Raw genomic sequence first — 16,597 nt, 5'->3', positions numbered from 1 at the left:
TGTGTGTGTGTGTGTGTGTGTGTGTGTGTGTGTGTGTGACAAAGGAGGAGGGAAAATTTGATTAAAGAGAAATGTTAATCTTTTTAGCTTTTGTTAAATTTTGTTTTTCTGCGATCTACATATAACTACCATATGTGGTCCTGGCTCCTTGTTTATTATCATTGTGATGATAGGTGGAAATATTAATGCTGAGCTTGCCATATTTTATCTGTATTCCACTGGTCAGGAAATTTCCCCAGATTTCAGAGTGCGGTGCCAAGTGGTTCGGTGCACTGGCTCTGAAAATAGGTTGCATTTAAACCACATGAATTTTAAAATGATTTCCATAAACACTAGGGATTGATTGTACAAGCTTTGTGTAATTTTAATAATTAGTCTGGTTTGACTAATGTAATTATTTGATCTGAAAATGGTTGGCATTTTAGAATTCTCAAATTCTAGGAATTTTTAAAACCTAGAAAGGTACCTTACTAAGCCTTGCATTTGAGAAGAGGGACTATGTATCCAGTATGGATTAGAATATATCTTTTCACCTCTTAAAAAATTCCTTGTCCGTAGAAACTTTGAAGAACTCTGGCAGGACAGCTTGCCTTTTCTTGTGCAAGAGGCCTGCTGTACATGTGTTACCCAGTCAATCTGTCTGAGAAAGTGGGTGGTTCTCTCTCCTTTTTGATGGGAAGCTGATGGCCCAGCCCTCTTGGGCACTTGGTGTTCCAGGAAACGAGAAAGCGTGAAACAGCCACCGAAGTCTCCGAGTGCCATACTGTCAGTTTGCTTCTGATTCTGGGCCCTGATTATAGATCAGCTTGGTGTCATTTCTCCGCCCTTTCACCCCTAAATTACACTGGGAAACAGAACCGCATCCAGCGACCTGAGTGCTCTTGGTGTGCTAGTCAGTGACACTGGAGTATCTCCGGGTGGTACTGACTACTGGTTACTGGGATTTGGGTTGGAGCCATAGAGCTCAGGTTCTTCTCATTTAAGTCTCCATGCTAGTTAGGTCTTTGTGTTAAAACTACCACTTATAAGTGACATCATATCGGTGAGGCCTTAAAATGGATATATGCTGCAGTGCATGCTAAATTACCAGGACAGAGGTCTTGGGGGACTGTTTTTAAAGGGAAGGAGGGATTTGAAGGTAAGTGAAGTTTTTATAGAGATGGGCACACGGGTGAATTGGAATAGGGGAGGGAAGATGCCAGGTGGCGAAAATAGTTATAAAAGTATGGGAGTGGAAAGTTCAGTGAGTGGGACAGAGTCTGTTTTGGGGGCATAGAAAATTAAGAGCCAGGCATTCAGTTTGTGGAAATCTTGGTATATTACTTATTTTTTTTGTCACCTGGGTGATGAAAATCAATAAGGATTGATGTAGGTTCTGAAGCAGAGTTATAAAGCTCAGTCCTCACAAAAAGAAGGTTGAGGGCACTTGTAAAGGTCTTTGGAGGATTGATAGGGAGGGGATCACTGCAAATTGGGAAAATCTTGGCGATCCATCAGAAATTTTATTGCTGTGGTATAGTTCGTGGCTTTTGAACTAAAGCAGTGGGTTTGAGAGGAAAAATGATTGAACATGGAGGTCATCCTATGGGTACCTCATGATCTGTACACCTATGTGATGCTTAGGATGATAACATTTAGGGGTAGACAAGAGTCTGAAAACTTTCTGAATTTTACTTCTGTACGATAGCCTCCATTTCTTATTTATGTGGAGCTGAAATTGTTCTGTGTTGTGAAAGTTAAACATCATCGACTTTAAGTAGAACATGTAGTCTGTTTTCAAGGGCCAGTTGAAGCCTCATGGATTTTCTCCTCCCTAATCTCGAACCAGAAATAGTCTGGACATGTATGGAATGCTGCATAGGCATGTTATGGAATTTGTGATTTTCTATCTCCTATTTCTCTTTTACTAGATGGTACTATCTTTCCGATCTTGTGCATGATGCTTTGGTGGGGCTAAACTCCTCTTTAATTAAAACAAATTGTCTGGCAGAGCAACATTTTTGAGGAGGTTTTTCCACAGCCCCTTGTATTTAGATAGTGTTCTTCAGTAACTTCTCTCTTCCAGCTCCATTTAGAAAGAGGAAATAGAGCAGATGAGGACATTCTAAGTTGTTGCAACAGTGAGAATAAAAGCAAGGAAATAGGAAAATGCAAGAGGTATTCACAGTGTGGCTGTGGGTCATTTTGACCTTGTGCAGGGTTTTTGCCTGTGTCGGCTGGTAAGTTGTTAGAAAATTGAAAAGGCCCTTGGATGCAGGTCTGTCTGTACTTATATGCAATGGATGGTATTTGAGCAGGTGACAGCATGAGATCTTCTTGGGAAGTTGAAGCTAGCCAGATTGGGATTAAGTTTAGGTGTGGGGTGAGACAGATAGGAAGTAGTATATATGGTCATAAGGGCTTGCCCTGCTGTCATGGGAATTGGGAGACAGAAGGGTAGATGTTGGTGGTAATAAAGGGAAAATGAACAGTTGTGGACTCAAAAGTGAGGAGAATACAGTTCAGAGGCTATACGAGGTCTGACAATTAAGTTCGCGATCTCATCCTAGAAAAAGTGCTGCATACCTCATTGCTGAATATTACTAGGGTCACATTTGAAGTACACCCCTTGGGAAGCTATGCACCGACGCCAGTTCCTAGTCCACCCTTCAAAGCAATTTTGGAACTCTTTCTGTAATGGCCATCAGAGCTGTTAGCGTATTACCCTTGATGTCCTAGATGTCATCAAAATGTCTTCCTTTCAATATTTCCTTTATCTTTGGGAAAAGAAAGAAGTCATTGGGGGCCAGATCAGGTGGGTATGGAGGGTGTTCCAATACAGCTATTTGTTTACTGGCTAAAAACTCCCTCACAGACAGTGCCGTGTGAGCTGGTGCATTGTCGCGATGCTAGAGCCATGAATTGTTGGTGAAAAGTTCAGGTTGTCTAATTTTCACGCAGCCTTTTCAGCACTCCCAAATAGTCAACTTGGTTAACTGTCCATTTGGTATAAATTCATAATGAATAATCCCTCTGATACTAAAAACGGTTAGCAACATCACTGCTACAAGTTCATGAACTTAATTGTGAGTCCCAATCATATACCCATGGTTCAGATCCCAGAAGTCTACAAAGGTTGTATGGCAGCATTTGGAAGAAAAAGGTAACTGAGAGAAAGAATTGGTTTGGGGTTGTATTGGTCTACTCAGGCTGTCATAACAGAATATCACAGACTGGGTTTGTTTAAACAAAAGAAACAGTTCTGGAGGCTGGAAGTCCCAGATCAAGGTGCTGGCAGGGTTGTTTTCTGTAAAGCCTCTGTCCCTGGCTTGTAGATGGCCGCCCCCTCACTGTGTCCTTACGTGGCCTTTCCTCTGTGTGTCTGGTGCCTCTTCCTGTCTTTTTACAGTGCCCTGTTGAATCGATTAGGGATCCGTCATTATGACCTTGTTAACCTTAGTTACCTCCTTAAAGGCTCTGTCTCCAAATACAGTCATATTGGGGGTTAGCATTTCAACATACAAATTTTGGGACACATTCGATCCATAACAGGGGTAAAGGTTTTGAATTCACCCAGAGATGAAGAGAAATTCATCTCTTTTCCTTGCATTTCTCATCTATAGTTTTCCTTCAGTGCAGACGAGAAGTGCTTTCTTATCTGTACAACTGGTCAAAGGCTCCTTGCTCCCACCCTGGGGATTGGGTATTTTCAATGTGGAGATATTTTTCTTTTATTTAATTTTTTTCCCTTTCACTCTGTACAACAGCTTCTGACCCACCCTGCCTTTTAAAGTTGGGTTTTGACAATTGATTTCTTCTCTCATCTCTTCAATTATATAGTCTGACCTCTTGTGATAAACTGTTTATGCTTTAAAAGCCACTTAAACAGAACATATATTTAGAAGACGTGATGCTTTTGCCACAGGTGGCAAGAGGATTTTGGTAATAATGTTTTCCCTGCATGTCTGTTGAAGTGTCTGTGCAGCTCTGAGACCCTCGGGGCCGCCTTTCCTTGGAGAACATCAAGAGATCCAGTGTTCTCTGGGTTGGGAGTGCTAAGGGTTTGAGGGTTGGGGCATTTTTTGTTTCTTTTGCTTTGTGCTTACCCAGAGCACACATGTGCAAGTCACCTTCTTAATGAGGACTTAGTTTTCAAACTTAAGAGAAAATTAGCAGTGGAACCCTAATACAGAAAATGGAAAATCAAAGCTCTGGGGTAAACAGCTAACACTTAGTTGTATTAGCTAGTCACTTTACAGTTACTGGCCCTGACCTAACTCACCTGTGGTTTTCCTGTCTCTTTCGTTAGGCTGGGTTTATAGGTGTGTGTGAATTGAGTTGTGAGAATGGCGTGGAGCCTGAGATGGTTATTATCCCATTTCCTGCAGTCAGGATTTTAGTGGAGCCTCATTTTGTTTGAAAGTGAATTCCCAGGGTAGCTGATACGCCTGTAATTAATCCTAACTAGAAAATCCATTCCAAAGCCTAACTCTATGTTTGCTTTACCGGTACAGGCACAGAATAGGAAAAGTGTGTGTGTGTGTGTGTGTCTGAGAATGTGGGATCAAATGGTTTGGTGAAAATATCCCCAGTCTTTTCATAAAGCAGGCATTTCAGTCTATTTTTGTGTCCTCTTTCCCCTAATCTTTTTCACAAAGTTTCTCAATTTTAGGATTCCCTGTCTAATGTCTTCCTTCGTTATAACTCTTAGATCTGCTTTGTTTCCAGCACAAAACAAAAGAACAGCAATAGGACCCTCCTTTTAGAGTAGTTTTCAAGACAAAGAATGATTTAGGAGAAAATGTCTCATTTGTTGAAAGGGTTTTTTTTTCCCTTCTTAGCAGCTACTGCCATTTTATGTGTCTCAGTGGGTTATCCAGGCATTATAGCTGTTTCTCTCTGAAAACTGTTTTTAGGAATTGGAAATTCACCCCTTGCCTCTGAGTGCCCTACCTCTAAAGCCAAGAGAGGGTTAAAAAAACACAGTGCTTTTAAAAACAACTTCAAATATATTTTTCTCCGTTGTAAGCTATACTTAGTAAAGGATTAAAAGATGTAAGAAGCTAATTCTTTTTACAACTGTACTCTTATTTTTTCCCATCTTGTCCCCCTTTCTCCCTCTTTTTAAGAATGCTTATTTTCTTAGGGAAGGAGAGAGACCCCAATCACCAACTCAGGTTTCCATCTTAATGAGCAGACATGATAGCTTATATAATATAACAGATTATTCAGGAAGCAATTTCTTGCCTTTCAGAGTGTGAGCTTAAAGATCACTTAGCTAAAGGATTACCTACTAAGTGTGTGGGGAATCATCTCACGACAACATCTTAGGTGTGTGAAAATGAAAGTTAAGTTGGAAATCTTGCAGACTATCAAGTTTTATAGCATTTGGCAGTTGCCAGATTTTAAGTTGGGTAGGTTATTTTGACTAATAGTTCAAAGTTTAACCAGTCTATTACTGGATTTGTTTCCTAAATATTATTTGGCCCCAAGAATTTAGTTGAGGAGATAGAGTCTATCATTTAATATATAATTTTATATCTACATTTGTATACAGGTTATATTTAATATATCACTTACACAAGTTCAATAACCATTTGTACAATCACTTTCCATGGTGTGCATTTCCCCTTACTATTTAGGAAAAATTTTAATTTTTTCATGGCTGCATCTAGCCTCTGGATCCTGGCCTGGGCTTTTGTAGAAAGTACTGTAATTGAAAATAGAAACTGAATAGTCAGGTCAGGCTTCTGTTTTACATTTACTGAGTCATTAAAACTGTCAGGGCCGGGTAAAGTTGTGATGGTAAGAAGGGAAAATGTTGGGGTACTCTTTTCTTACACTGCATTCTATTAGCACATGGAAGCTCTGAGTCTTATTTTATTTGGATTTTCTTATTCCTTACAGTAAGTGAGCAAGATGATGTGATCATTTTCTCCACTTGCTAAATGAGGAGCTTGTGGCTTAGAAGGGTGACATGCCAGAAAGGGTCACCATAGAGCTCATGGTTGTAACCATTATACTCTATCTCATTGTTTAGCAAGTAAGCCCTGCTCGTGATCTGTCCCTTCCTCTTATTTTATATCTCTGCCCATTGACTTTACATTAGTCAACTGTTAACTGCTTCCAAATCTTCCTAAGATTCATATCCCTTAGTTATAAAAATCATTTCTTACCTATAGTCTTAAATGCACAATTACGTGGCGTATACTTTTCAGCAGAATTGCGATCGACTTGCTTTGCCTTTTCAGTCACTGCTCTGGTGAGACTTTACCTGGATGCACTTTTGCCTGGCTGGCTCTGCCTCCCTAACGTCACTGATTGTCACAGTCCTGTTTTCTCCAAAAGTCTTTCTCTGTCTTGAATTACAATATTTGAGTCTTCTGTACCACCCAGCTGATATCCCACTTGTTTTATGAAGGTCTTTGCAGTGGCTCTCAACCTTGACTGCACATTAGAACCAAATGGGGTGTTAAAATACCAGTGTCTGGGCCCTTCTGAGAGATTCTTTTTTAATTGGTCTGCGGTGAAGCCAGGCATTGGTGGTTTTAACTGCTTTACGGATGTGATACAAAGGGCATGTGCTTTATAGTCTGATAGACCTGGATTTACAAGTGTGTGGTTCTGGGCAAGTCAATATTTCCTAAGCCAAGTTCTTCATCTGAAAAACAGGGATAAAATGACCCACTTCCTCAGGTTGCTAAGATCACATGTGGACAGTGCCCATAGAGTGTTCAACGCATTGCCTGGCATCCCCTACATTACATTTACAGTAGCTGTTGTCTTTCTTCCTTTTCCAAATTCCCATAGCCTTTCTCACATTGGCCATTTCTATAGTGTTTTTCTCCCATGTTTGAACTCATGTCTTTCCCATTAGAGTTTGTTTATAGGTCCAAGTTCCTCAATGATTTTTATTCCATGGAGTGCTTAAGTAAAAGCATAACTCTTAAAATATATTAGACATGAAAAACTTCCAAAGAAAAATAAGCACATAGCATCAAAATTCTTTGAATGGAGAGTAAACTGGGTCATGTGGGTGTCGTTTTAAAATTTCAGTGGCTTAGATTTTTAAAGGGTTTTTTTTTTTCTCCTTTTTCCTTGCTGCTAAAGACTGTGTTACTGAAACCATTGTGGGTTTCTTGCTGATACACTTCTGGAACACTTACGTCTTAGTTTTTGTCTTAATAGGCTCCTCGCTTATTGTTACCTGAAGTTTAATTTTCCCCCCAAGCTGCTTATAGCTTCAGGGTGACTTTCTGAGTGATACAGTCTATCTGCAGTGATAAAGGGCAGATCAACACCAGCTGAAAGGGATAGCTGTCTTTCTGTTTTTCAAAGATGGGTTTTTATTGAACTGCATTTTTTTTTTTGGAGGGGGAGGGTAAAAGAGACTTTTTCTTCCTCAAAACTGCCATTGTTATTCTCCTGAAATGTCAGTAAATCACCTTTGGATTGTCATTATTTTAGCAGTCCAGAGTTCATGCAGATTTCTGAATCACATGTCTTATAAATCTTGGTATGAAATAAGTATCTGAGTTCCTTCCCTGGAATAGTCTGAGCTGTATAGTTCATCTCAATATAAATTAGACCCTTACTGCTTACATTTTGATAAAATTAGGTACTGAGGTTTTAATCTTCTTGACTCTCCTGGTGTATATGTGTTTTTAAACTACTTTTTTTTCTGTGTTGCTTTCAGTGCACATGCTATGGGTTTTCACGGCAGTTCTTCTGGAAGGTGACTTTTCTTTAGTAACAGAGATAAATGCCCTGATACAGACACAAATGTTTCTGATGTCCTTGGAAAGAATTTGAAATCTCTCAAGTTCAGCGGGCTTGAGACAGTTAGTGTCCAAAATAGAGTGTATCGTCAGTGAAGACCAGCCAGGCTATTCTTCCGGTAGATCAGTCAGCATTCCGGGAGAATTTCTCTTTGGAGTGACCCCATCTGGTGACCTTCAGGGCACAAAAGGTCTGGAATTCTTAGTAGGTTACTGTTCCTTCTTTGGGACTGTAAACTAAGTGAAAAGGTTGAAATAAGCTTCCTTCGAGTGGGGCCCAGTGTTGAGCAAATTCTATGCAGAATTCCATAAACTGATAAACTGTTTTTCTTACTGTCTCCCCTTTCCAGTTTTAACCTGTTGTTCTGCTCAGGCTGAACCTGGTCAGATGCTATAGAAATGTCTGTTTATAGGTTGACCTAGACCTTGAACAGCTGCTAATTGGCAGAGTAGGTCCAGGTTTCTGTGTTAACAGCTGATTAGTGCCTGTAGTGGGAGTTTTGGGTTAACCAGACAGGATGCAGTGAGAAATGAGTTACACTGGCTCCCTTGTTATTTTTGTTTCCACACTGTTCTTAAAAATGTATAATGTAAGAATTGGAAAACATGTGATTAAAAATTAATGTTTCTTTTTTTACTGTAATTGACTTCTAAAGGCAGCTGTAATAACTTAAAAGATTGTAAGTCTTTTTTTGTCCTGGAAGACACAGAATTGAATTCATCCAAATTCTCAGTAGAAATATACTTTGGCCTGTGCATTGGCCCTCTTATTTTGCCGCTGAATAATATTCAGTTGTGTGAATGTATAACTATATTTATCTTCATATCTTTCTTCCTGTTTATCTTCCTTGGTAAGCACTGGAGTTTACATTTTTTTTTTTTTGCTTTAATGAACAATGCTGTTATGAACTCCCTCTTAGTGGCTCCCCACAATCTCCCCCACCCTCTCTGTAATAGTTATTCCTCGATGTTTGTATTTCTCAGGCAAGTACAATAAAAAAGTAAAAGTGTATATAGTGGGGAGAGGACCGATAAGCTTGCCATCTCTGTTTGGCCAAGGAAAGGCATAGGAATCTCTATTATCATGGTCACTTCCTGAATGTTTAGACGCTCCAAAGCAGAATGTTCATAATTTCAGAAGTGAACTTGAATATATTTCACTTTACGAAAACTCACATTTTCTTCATTTTGTCCTGAACAGGAAAGATTATTCCAAAACGTCTAGTTAAGTGCTTGATAGTTAAGCCCGAGTCTTGCATATTCCCCCTACAAATACTAAGTGTCCCCTTGTATGTCACTAATTTACTGAGCTCTGATTTTTCAAATGAATTTCCTGATTTAAAAGCTAATGGGCAATGTGGAGTAATGGGAATTAATAGGCCGGGGCCCCACCTTTGCCCCTACCTGGGTTAGTAACCCTGAGCCCCAATCTCTGGGCTTCATTTCCTTCATTCAAAAAAAGGAATGGTGAAGCTGGGTGGGTTTCAAGATGTCTCTAGGTTCTTAAGGTTCTACAATAGTACAGTTCTGATTGCTGGGCTTCCAAACTGTGTACGTGCCTGCTTCCCAGGGAGGAGCTCAGGTTGTATCTCATTACCATTCCCCTCCACTCCACCACTCCCAGCATGTTGCATGGCACTGTCCTCTCCCTCCAAAGACCAAATATCACATGTATAGAAACATGTTCCTTAGCTTTAGGTCTCAGTTTAAATGTTACTTCTCTAGAGAGGCTTTTTGTGATCACCCTACCCATTTAATGCCCATAGATTCTTATTTTTTTATGGCATATATTTAGTTTTGTCCTTTTTTGCTTGTTTAGTTAGTATCTGTCTCTCTTACTGAGTTCCCGGAGTGCCTGTCTTGGTGACTGCCATAGTAGGCGTTTATTAAATGGTTGAAACCATGCATGGCTCATCCCGTTCGAACATATGACAAAGGATAACCTTGTGCATATGCCCTTTCTCTGAACCTTTGATTTTTTTTTTCCCCCCTCTGTCATCCGGATATAATCCTTCTTTCTCACACTTCCCCGATCATGTTCTGTATTGTGGATTTGCACGTGTTCCGTTCTTTACGAGACACTCAGTGGCAGCTCCTTATCTGAGTCATCTTGAGTATTCAGCACAGTGCATGTTACAGGATTTGCATATTAGAAGGAATGTGGATGTCTTTGTCCTTCAAATGTGTTGATACTTGAGGCACATCTATTTTTGCCATGTCCTTTTAGTTGCGACTTACGCCTCATTGGAAAGCTTCATCTCAAAGGATTCCCTGATGCCTTTTATTCAGGAACGAACCTCATTCTTTTCAGGTTGCAGTGTGGCCACTTGGTCATTGTCTGGCATTGTACAAGTTTGTCTCGCTGTCCGAAGTTATGTGTGTTTCTTCAGTTTAACTTCTTCGGTTTTGCTTGAAGCCACTCCTTTGAAGAGGCTCCTGGATCATAAGCTGAGTTCTTGCTGCCTTCCATCCTTGGCACTTGGAGAATTTTGTGTTCGCTTTGTCTTATGTTTATTTGAGCAGTAAAGGTTAACAGGTGAGGTCAGGATCGTTCTGCCCATCAGGGCGTGGGATGACTCCATCCTCCAGCAAGTAGAGGTCGGCTACCTTTCACAAGTATTGGAATACATTTCCAGACATTTCCTGCTGTTCTGACGTATGAGTTTGCTGGATGCATAGAAAATGAGAGGGGCTGTCTTTCTCTAGCCACATATTGACCAGTTAGTTTCTTGGAATACTTGGGGACCCAGCTGAGCTCTCAACTAGGAGAGAGGATGAGGGCCTGTTGAGCAGCTGAGATGAGAAGCTAGGAGAGAAGAAAAGGGCTGATAAGCTATGTACAAGACTGGAAGAAATTTGGTCTCCTCCCTCTTTCTTCTCAGTCTTCCCCTCACCGCCCACTGCCACTTCCACCTTCTGTGGTCTGGCGTTTCCATCTTCAGTTACGCTTTCTCCGGTGCCCAAGTCTATTTGGTAGATTCGTAAATTGCTTCTTTTTCAGTAAATTCAGGTAGGATTGCCTCATCAGCAGACTATACCAAGGAGTATTTGGCTGTGTGAAGTGGTTTTCTTGGTGTGGTTTGGTACATACTAATCATCTTGAGACTTAATTTTAGTCCATGGTTCTGGCTTTTCAAAGTGGCCTACTCTCGGATATGTTTTCAGGAATGCCAGGCATTTACTGTTAATCACAAGTCGGTGTCCGCTAGTTGCCTATGATAAGACCCTGTGTTAAGCACTATGCTAGTCTCTGAGTAGAAGCCTACCATATACGTTAGTTGTGAATTATCGCAGGATATCTGTAGTCTATGGTTCTTCAGTTGGCATCTGAATATCACCCATCCGCCACTTAGCAAGAAAGTGACTTTGAATCTGTGTCTTTGTGAACATTTTTATGTGAAACAAACTTGACTCACGTAGTCTATTCTGTCTGCTGTGGTGGTTTAAATATTTGATACTTGAAACTTACATACTGTACAAGAGTATTTGGTCTGCTTACAGGCAAGTTGAAGGTAGAAAATAGCCCTCTTTTTGACTGGGTGAAGAAAGTGTGACCTGGTCTGTATGCTGGAGTGTGTATGTGTACCTTTGTTAATTTGAATTTCCCAAGTGAAGTTGATTGGAAAAGCTTGACCCTAGCATAAATTAGAAATGTGCTGTTAGCAGGGAGAGCATGAGATGGGAAAACAGTTCTCAAAGTTAGCGTCTTAGAAACAATGCTTTGTATAGGACTTTACAATTTTTATAAGCCATTCTTTTATTTATTATTTAACATAGCTCTTATAAAAAAAACCTTGTTTGCTAGTCAGAGTGGGAAAAACCTATGCTTTATAGATGAGGGAAGTTATTGAGGTTAAAAATTTGTCAAAAGATCACAGAGCTGCTGAGAAAGACAATCAGGACTGTTAATCCAGCTTCTTTACTTCACATGGGTTTTTCCTTTTATTCTCTCCATATCTTCCTCAGTTGTCTGTTGGACTAGGACCGAGGAAGGAGATAGCTGCCCAGAGGTCACTTCCCAGCCGTGACTTTGGTTGATGTGAAAGCTTAAACTCCAGCCTTCCTCCGCATGCCACATAGCACTGAGACCTGCCTTTTCCAAATCTGTCTTATCTTGACCTTGATTTACCTGGCTATCTCTTGAACTCTCCTGAAGAGCTAACTGAAGCCTTTATTTCAATACAAATGGATGCATTTTGTTCTACTAGTTTAGATATGGGAAATAGTAGCTGTACTTGGGAGCTGCTGTGTGTTACACGTGATAATGTTGATTTGAAGTTGAGACTGATCCAATGCCCTTCTTGCCATAACCTTGGCCCTTAATGAAGAATAAATAAGAATTTTGGTGTGGGCCAATATAGTGATGTGAGCGCAGGTGCACCTCTTATCTGATATTCACTTATTAGAATAAGTTTAACTTATAAGAGTTTAACTCTTATAAAGGCATACATTGTAAATTGACCAAAAATATCATGCGAAAGTGATTAGACAAAGATGCATAAGAACTCTCAGTACATACAAAATTTTGTCAAATTGGAGATATTTAATGTGTAGAAAGCCTTTTATCTAAGTTTGTTAGACTGAAAACTTACCTTAAGGGTTAATTATAATCAGGTGTCAAGGGGAGAACACAGGTATCTTGTCAGTGTTTATATTTAAATAAAATGTCAGAATTTCAGTTCTTTTTTTAGTAAGCTCTCTATTGTTTGACTACTACTTCATTTTGGAATCTCGTACACTATTTGTTTTGGAATCTCATACACTAGATTAGTAAACAAATATAAAAGGATTGTTATAGTGTACTATTTCATGCCAAATGTTGGTCTGTTCTCAGTTCACGTATTATATACTACAACCCTGGAAGTAGAGAGAAAAGACCCAAATTACAACTGAGGTATTGCAGAATGGGCAGTGTGTTCTGTATGTTTGGGACCCTAAACCTCCTCCTCCCACGAGAGATTGCACTAGAAGTTCGTGAAGATTTTTTTTTTAAATTACCATGGATTCTGAAAAACAAAAACAAAAATCAATAGCATTAAAGTAGTGCTCTGCAACCTTAAAGATTTGCAGTTGATAGAGAATAATTTAATGTGCCCTATAAACCCCTCAATTTTGGAGTTCCTTTGGCTTTTTATTTTTAGCTGTGGCTTTTTAGTTAATGCGAAGAGGTGAAAAGTAGTTTTCTCCTAGTGGCTGCCAGAAATTACTGAAACTTTCAATGCTGAAAGACTTTTCAGTTCAGGAGAGTCTTGGGAGACCGTGACTAGGCATTGGGTGGTAGTGTTGCTTGCTTTTGGTTCAGACCTCTATTTCTAGAGAATTCTGTACTTCGAGAGAATTGGTAAGAATGGTGAGTTAATTACCTCAGGATTTCAACCAAATTGTAATTGCTCTGATGTTGAGAAATGGATCTAGGGACAATTTTGCAGTACTTTGAAAACTTGTATCTGAAACAAAATAGCAACTTTGGGGGTACGGAAGAATGCATTCACCCTGCCTACCCTCTGGTGGTTCATTTCATCAGCCACCTCCCTGCTGGTAGTGCTGCCCAGCCTTCAGGCAGGGAGGGCTTCCTGTAGGCCCAGGGATTGAATGCCTTTGTCCGCCACCCACCCACTCTGCCAGGTCCAAGCCGGTCTTCAAGGTGAGCTGTTTGGTTAAGCTGAAGGAGCAGGAAAGGTGTGAAGTAAGACCTCTTCTTTACACTTCTGTTCTTTCACTCTGTTCTATTTCCAAACTGTAACTAGGGTAGGTCATGAGAGACAGTTTTTAGAGAGTTTGATATTGAAAGTTTGTTTATATTAATCCAAGAGCTTCTGGTAAAATGCAAGGTGATAATTTATTTACCTCCTTTTTTTTTCTTTTTTGATCTTTTTGCTGTGCTGGTGCCCTGCTTGTGGACATCCCCCCCCACACACACACACACAATGGGCCTCTCCCCTTCTTTCTGGTATCAGAATATTTATTTTAGTCGGAATTAATGTTCTCCTCAGTCTCACGAAGGGACAGGATATATGTAATTCTTTGTGGACAAGATGGCTTTCTAGTCTCAATCCAGAGGAGTGTAGCATGCCGAAATGGATCTCATGTTAGAATGCACAGAGTGTATGTGGCAGTCATTAGGATGCTTAGCGACACAGAATTGATGCTTTTCTGCTTCATTCTTTGTTAAGGTGATTCCTTGAAATATTTCATAGATGCTGAGGTCTACAGTGAAAGATCCTGAGTGTAGATGATATGTGTCCAGGTAGTTCAGATGAATTCACCCCGCTCCAGCCCATTATTAGCTATACCTTTGTGCTGTCTCTGCAGTGCCGTTTTCAGGCATTTTGCACTATGAATTCTTGTCTCCATCCCCCACCCACCCACATGTAAAGCACTGGTCTTCTGAACGTCTCTGCCATCATGGTAGAAAAGCTGTACCCCCTTCCGCACCAGTGACCTTTAGGCTGTGATGTTGGTTCACTTGAGATTCAGTCCCTGCAGGAACCAGGACCTTCAGGCACAGGAGTGAAGCTGGTGTGAGGGGAACTGCAGAGAACATGCTCCGTTTAAAGGGCAGCTTGCTGGCTAATGGCTCTGTGGGAACATGGCTTCTGTTGCCAGTCTCTTTTTTTGTTTGTTTTTGAAGGAGAAGCCAGGAGTGCTTTTTTGTTTGTTTTTGTTTTGAATAAATGTGAAGTTGCTAAATTGGTAAAGTTTTAAATGTTGAATGCTACTAATGAAAAAAAGCGTTGGATGGACTAAGTGATACATTTGCAGACTGAGTCTACCCCCTGGCTTCCAGTTGTGACTTTGGCCTGGAGAGTTTGAGGGGTGTTCATTGCACGGTGGCTGGTTTCCAACTATCTCTTGGTTGTCCTCCAGGAGGAATGTGCATGGTCATATGTGGTTACTGATGATTGTTGTCACCTTTCCTTATTTCTCCTTTTTGAATTTGTGCATGGTTTATTTAAGCAGAGTCCATTGTCTTAATTTTATTTTTGGCATTATTATCTATCGTCATGAGACTCTGCCATTTATTTGAATGCATATATACTTAGGAAGACTTTTGATTTCCTCCCTCCTTATGTTCCCTCCCCCTCCAGCTGTTCTACCTGGTCGTAGTTGCTGTTGTCTTGTTCACCACACCATTGGGTGTAAGATGAACTTTATACCACAAGGAATGTTGAAAGTGGCTACCTGGCTGTCTTGTGTTCTGTTGGCCACGTTGAATAGGTATTAGTTAGTGTGTAGCCAACCTTGAAAGGTAAGTAAGAGGATTTATTTGTTTGCATTTTGGTTAGTTCTTAATATAGGAGGCCAACTGCTGTTTGTCTTAGCAAGTCAAGAATATGGGGTCATTTTCAGTTAGAACAGAAGTAACTTTGGTGAAATACTGTTGCGTCTGGGCCAGTGATGCATAGTAATTGTTTGTTCTTGATCTGATGGCAGTGAAATTCCCTCTAATGAATGTTCCGGATGCAGTGGAAGTTTTCTCCAGTCTTAGTTTACTGCCCCTGCTTTAACCTTGATGATTTCCTTCCTCCGTCCTTATTTCTGCTCTAATCCAAATAGAAAATGAAAGATAATATCCTCTTTCCTCAGCTCAGTTCTAAGCCCTGCAGTTCCTATATCTTTGCTGTGAATTCTAGGTGTTAGCCTGACACGCAGTGGCATTCATAAAAGCATGCTTGGGTGGGGCTGAAGTTATAAAAAAAACAACAAAATCACATTTCTAAACCATTCTGCTTTTATATGATGACTCTCAACCAGAGATTGACACTCAAAATCAAGTCAAGGAACTCCTTAAAATGGGAAAGAAAGTGTTCTTGGGTAGATCTCTGCTCTCTTTATAGAAAAAGAGTGAAAAATTTGGGTTTGGGGCTATAACCTCAAGAATAGCTTGAGTTGTCTGTTCCCCCTCCCCCCACCCCCACCCACACCCATTTGAGATTAAAGCAGCAGATGATGGCAAAACTTTCTTTCCTTTTAGGCTGATCTGAAAGAGATTGCAGTTATAAGTGCTGTAGACTAGTGTATGGCTTATTACATAGTAGGTACTTTCAGAAAGTCTTGTCAACGATAAGATACTGTGTCTTTCTGCCAATTTACATGTCAAATCTACTGTATTGAGAGGGTTCTTTTAAAGAAACTTGCTCTTTGTATGGGATAAAGGCATAGCAGGCTATGGATACCAAGAAACTCTTAGTCCTAAATCAGAAAAAGTTCAGCTTGTGCTTCCTTGCAATTTCAAATTGTCATGAGGCAGAAATCCAATTTAATGTTTAATCGCGTTAGTATTCTCTAGCATTTTAAACATTGGGAAGCAAAATGCTTCATTTCTGCTCAAATACATGTCCAGGCTCAGATGTTTAAGTTAGAGGTGGTAGTTTCCATAGCAACAGTGACTTTGCCCTTTTATCTTTTTCTTAGCACAATATTTTGCAAGGGTCATCCAGAGAGATTATTATTCCTGTTGGTGTGTTCTTAAAGGCTGCCTTGCGAGCTTCTGACTTCTCCCTGTGCAGGTGTGGTCTGAGAAAGCTCCAGGAGAGGTGGGATGTGAGCATGTTTGGGGCATCCTTGTTTTCCGGAGTCTAGCGTGGGGCTCCTGTCATATCCACTGAACCAGAGGTTACTTTTCTGGCCTTCAGTGCTTGCTTCTGTCCTCTAGCTTCCTGAGACCTTGGCTGAGCTGGAAGAGAGGGGGTGGTTAACATCCAGTATGGTCTTAGTTTTTCACATTGGTGGTGGGGTTTGCATATTTTCAACTGGTGGTGACAATGGGCCACTCCTGTCTTTCCCGCTCTCTCTTCCTTTCTGAGACTTCAGTTGTTTTAACAAAGGCTTCTAGCTAG

The 16,597-nt window shown here is 40.4% G+C and overlaps 1 protein-coding gene across 17 annotated transcripts in view; it reads left to right on the top strand.

Moving 5' to 3' along the window:
* The window catches only part of ELAVL2 (ELAV like RNA binding protein 2), a 160,272-nt gene that overhangs the window by 56,011 nt on the left and 87,664 nt on the right, over positions 1-16,597 (top strand). Inside the window, exon 1 of one of the 17 annotated variants that reach the window (XM_019660777.1) lies at positions 14,990-15,006. The exons of the other annotated variants lie outside the window; for them this stretch is intronic. The gene's annotated coding sequence lies outside the window, so the exon portion shown is untranslated. Of the gene's footprint in view, positions 1-14,989; positions 15,007-16,597 lie in introns of those variants that run through there. 17 annotated transcript variants of the gene reach the window in all.

Source organism: Hipposideros armiger, unplaced genomic scaffold (assembly GCF_001890085.2).
Source record: "Hipposideros armiger isolate ML-2016 unplaced genomic scaffold, ASM189008v1 scaffold_329, whole genome shotgun sequence".
NCBI classification, from domain to species: Eukaryota; Metazoa; Chordata; class Mammalia; order Chiroptera; family Hipposideridae; genus Hipposideros; species Hipposideros armiger.
Note: the sequence above shows the minus strand (reverse complement) of the source record. Positions and strands in the feature narration are given on the sequence as shown.